The following is a 5,239-nucleotide window of genomic DNA, read 5'->3' on the forward strand; positions in this document are numbered from 1 at the left end:
CACATTTTGGCTAAGTCCATAAGGAAATAGCTTTCCAGGGACTGAGTACATTTCTCCAGCGACAAGTGCCTCTCTAAAGTAGACAGCCTATAAAAGACACGAATGCAGCGGCCTTGAAGACATCAATACACCCCTACCGTGCATGGTTACAATCTATGGAAACCTCAGCAGACGCTTCCTCGGTCACACCCGTTGATAATGGCACTGATGTTAAGGTCGCAGTCACTCTTCTCGGTTAAGCATGGCGAGTTGACTGACTTGACTCGTGGCTCCCGGCCACGCCCATCTAGCAGTATGTCACCCCAGTATGTGTCGAAAGAAAACTTGAGATTCTCTCAAATACGATTAACATTACAACCAGACCGACTGCGTGTTGGACAACGCTAAATTACAATGTGCAACAGGCTTTTCCGGTTTAACTGTTTTTCCACCTGTCCACGGTCAATGCAATATGCGCGCCAACGGTTAATTGACTCATCGGAGCTACACTCAAAATTATTTAGCTTAGTGACCCCTGTGATACTTCGAGAATCATCTAGTGTTTCAGTGTTGGCGTTAAGAGCTGGAGACCACTTAATCTTCCACGGCATACAGATATCCGAAATTTCCGGGAATACCCTCTCCCCCCTCCCCGACTGTAGCTACAACTAAGAGCCATTCAAAAACAAGAAATAATTGTTCCTCGATAGGACAGCTTTAACAAGCGCATTTCAATCTACTGTCATAACTTTAAACTTGTAGTCGGTTTATGTAAACTGCGAATTGTTGAACATTTGCGCAAGAGCAGTGAAAGCGTGACTGGGCTGCTCGTACGGTTGTGTGACAACTTTTACTGAGTCTCGAATATCAGCCACGCAGCATGGTTGCCGATATAATAAATACAGATTCATGAGGTCCCTGATTCTTACAGCAGAAAGCTTGGGCTCTTTAAGGCAATGTGGAGTGGTATCGAGGGGAATCGACGGCTTTTAGGTATGTTTTCTGTAACATTTTCGGGTTAAATTAGTCGTATTATTATTTTGTTTATTTGTTTCGGGTCCGACCGTTTCACATCTTGTTTCCAATTTATATAGGCGAAATTTATTTGGAACTTGCCACTACACTTTTAAACTTACACTTTTGATGACCTCGGTTTGATTTTGTTGTTGTACCGGTAGTACATTGCCGGATTAACCTCTCGACTTCTCTAACTTGAACGGAGATCGGCTGTTTACCAAATTAGAATAAGGGCGCGATTTTGATTTGCTTCAAGATATTTCAACTCGATTAATTTACAGTCCTTTAACGTCCTTGATGCTAAAAAGCATTCCAAGTTGACCCATTATTGTGTCTTAACGAACTTAAAGCGTTTTGGTGAATCGAAAACATTAAGGTTCCAGGAAATCTCTCGCGTTTGTTATGACAACAATTCACGTGTTGTTGACATTAAGGAAATACACGCGATGACAAACTAGACATGACGGCGGACACGAAATTAAACAAAGTTAACGCGCAATGGTTCGAAAACGTCTGCAAACAGTTTTTATGCAGTGGACATTATGTTTCTCCTGATAGCAGTGAATTGACGGGATTCTAATTAATGATAGCCTTTTACTTTCGCCATTGAAATTGATTTGTCTCTGGTTCGTGCATAATTATTGTGTTATTTGCGCCCAACATATTGACATAGATTTTCGTTTTTCACAAAGGGAAATACTGCGAGTTCGAGCATGAAACTTGGCATGGTATATCTTTAATAATGATAATTTAAGGCTGTAAAGTAAAATAATCGGAAAGTGAGGTACCAGATGCATTTTTATGCTGTTAAACATGACCTATAATTTGCCGTTATTTTTCACACGCTTCATAGTTGTTTTTAAAATGGTTCGTAAAACCACTATATCAAAATATCTGAGATTAGTTTAAAGCGAGGAATAAATTAGAGTGGTTGTTCCACATCTGTGTGAAGTTTGAAGTCAATTGAGTTTATTTTAAGACTTAAGCAGCGCTTCGTCCTCGCACCTTATTTCGGTCATTTCATTACACGAAAAACCGCACTTTGACCGCGCTTTCAAATTTTCGCGAATTTCTGAAAAATAAAAATTCGCTGGAACCTTTAAATATGATTTTTAGAATTAGGTCACCTAAGGGTATCTTTAGGCAAAATATGAGCGATTTGCCAAATGGGAGGTTGACCGGCGTTTCTCGGTCCTAACAGTCAGCCATTCTTAAATGAAGAGAAATTTTGAATATTTTGCTTTTTTTTTGGATAAAATAATCCATCGGCAGAATAGTTACGCCCCGGAATCAGTTTTGTACGAGCAAAGTAAACTGGTCTACATTTGGCCAAAGCTTCCCGGCGGTCCGTCAGCAAACGTTCTTACAGTTCAGTCAGAAATAAAGAAAATAATGTTAATAATAAAGAAGAATTTAATTTAATGAGGAGGAGTATTCAAAGAGTAAAAGTATGCTTCATTCTTGGCTAATATTGTTTTAAGAGCCGAAACGAACGATTTTTTGAAGACGAAAAGCATCAAGAAGATCAAGCAGCGACGAATGTTGGTGGGCGTAGCTTAATAAGTCTTAACTTCAGGCGTGATATTTTAGATGTCAGTAAAAAAGGGAATTCGGTGAGGTGCAGAATTATTGACAAGAGACGTGTGCTACCTTAACAGCGAATATTTAGACCGAACCTTAGCGCAATTTCCGAAAAAGGCTGTTGCTTTCTTTAACACAAATGAATGAGAACTTCAGATGGTCATCACCATAACAAATGACAGGGGCACCCATCGACCGTTTTCTATCAAATGTTTTTAACGCTGTTTTAGGCTATCTGGAGTACTTTTAAGGCTCTTTAGGTTAATTTTAGGTTGCGCCAAAAAAGTTTCATCTGTTCGGTTATTCTAGGGGAACTTGAGTATTCTCGAATTTATTACGGCTTTTTTGTCCATTCCCCGAAAACCTTAGGTCTTATCACCTTTCCGAAAATGATAGCTGACCTTTTTTCGGTACCCAAAACGACATTTTTAACAATCCGAAAACAACAGCCATTGAATTTCTCATATCACGAAAGTTCGAGGCGACAATTCCCTTCAGAAAATCAGAGGGGATTAAAGGCCTTCCGAACAGATAATTTACCGAAACGATCCGTTGGGTGCCCTTGAAATGATATCATTCGCGAAGCAACACAACAAATGCTTTGCCAAGAAGTTTCTCATTACAAATCTGTAGAACGTTAAGTTTAAGTACTGTTTTAACACCAACAGAGAAACGTTTTGTGCGGGAAATGTTTTCAGTCTGTGATTGTTACATTCGCTCATTGCATGTTTTTTCTTTGAACGTTTTTATGGAGTTTCTATAGAAATTCTTTTGTTTTCAGATCAAGAAGCAAAATAAAAATGGTATTTAACTTATCTAGATGCCATCATATTATTTTCTCGTTACTTTTTGGTGCAATGCACGTTTTCTAGACAGTCCAAGATGGAAATTCACCAACATTATTTAAGTCAGTAGTTATTTAGCGTCATAGAATTTTAACACTTAGTTTTCAATTACATTTGTCATTTTTCCATTAGGCCAATATTATATCTCTCTTTGAAGTTTGACTGGTTTTCATTTACACTGAGTCTATTTACCAGGATCTAAAGTTTCCTATCAAGGTGGGTTGAAGTCTATGCCAAATGGATGATAATGTCCACTCTCAGTTAAAACAGATTAATATCATGGAAAGTGAATTTCTTTTTTGTGTGCAGCTAATTGAATATAGAGACGTTATGGTGATGTAGTAGATCTGAACGCCATACAACGCGTTTTACCTCCCCCTTGCACTAAAATTGTTGTAAAATATTGAGGCGCTTACATGCAGCAATAGTGACGTGTTCTCAACAATGTTATAAACTTATGTCGGATCAGCAGAAAGGAACGTTTTTCTTCGAGAAAAGGAAAATATTTCCATTTTTAAATTATTTCTAACTTAACTTATTTAGGTTCTTTACCCGTCTTGTGCTATTCACAAATAGATGACAAGACATCCCGAAAAAAGTAATTTGTATTAAATGGAAAATTAAACTTAAGGTAACACAAAAACACTTGCTCATTATTAGCCGCTAGTATTTGCTTCTATCCATATCAGTCTATCTTTTTATAGAGGTGCATTACTTTTGTAGGATAGATTTTCGCTCTAACTATTAAACTCGTCTTTCTCTTTACAGCAAAAATCATCAAATCTTTTAACACAAAGACTCACCAGAGAGAATATCTGGTTTACAACTGGGTAAGTTAAAGGCGTTTCAACTTATTTTCACTTATCTTCCCAGTATTTGTTCTGGTAACTTGTTTTCGTAGAAGTTTGGAAAGAACTTTAATTGATAACTGCTGAGCTTTATAATCTTTGTTTTTACAATGCTCTAGCAATCGCTCTTTGAGAAAGCTTGAAAATAAATAAATACAATATATCTAGTGGACACGTTATCAACATTATTTTCCCGATTCTACGCCATTTAGGACGGTCACTTCTTGCGTATTTGCGTTCTATTTTATATCAATTATCTTATTATATCATTTCTTTACAGTGTGTATTTATTCTCCAACGAGAAATTCAAGGGGAGAGCCTCGACTAAGGTTAGTTTGAGAGTTGTTTCAACTGTTCTTTTGATACACGTGCAGAGAAAGACATGATAGACCATCACAGTTAAACACACAACTTAAGCGGTTGTGAAATCATAGCCTGGAAAAAATTCAGATTCAGCCTTGAACGGGGTTCGAACCCGTGACCTCTGTGATACCGGTGCAGTGCTCTACCAAATGAACCATCAAGCCAACTGGGAGCTGTTCACTTTTTGATACTATGCTTTGTCGTTGAGTTTTCCCAATGTTACGGATGTTCTCTCTTCCAGAATGTTTCATAATTAAGTCCATTTGAACATTCTAATACCAAGAAAAGCATTACTTAGTTCTTTGTGCGTGATTAGACGTATCTACACGTTGTGGGGTGTGAATGGTTTAAATTCTTAGTTCAAGTTAAACAGCATTATATCACCAATGTTACAAATTTATCTTCGGTCACAACAGGAGCATTTTAGCCTGAAAAAGATAAACAACAGCATCGGTATTTTTAATTCAGATTCTGATTCGATTGAAGAGGCTATCCAATAAAACATTTAAAAGAAAAAATAGCTCTAGTGATGGCATCAACGCTGATCGGGCGAAAAGATGACTCTGAAGGCGAGAAGTTAAACGACGTTTGCGGAGAAAAGGAAAG

This window comes from Orbicella faveolata, unplaced genomic scaffold (genome assembly GCF_042242905.1).
Source record: "Orbicella faveolata isolate gen_17 unplaced genomic scaffold, um_ofav_v1 contig_46, whole genome shotgun sequence".
NCBI lineage: Eukaryota > Metazoa > Cnidaria > Anthozoa > Scleractinia > Merulinidae > Orbicella > Orbicella faveolata.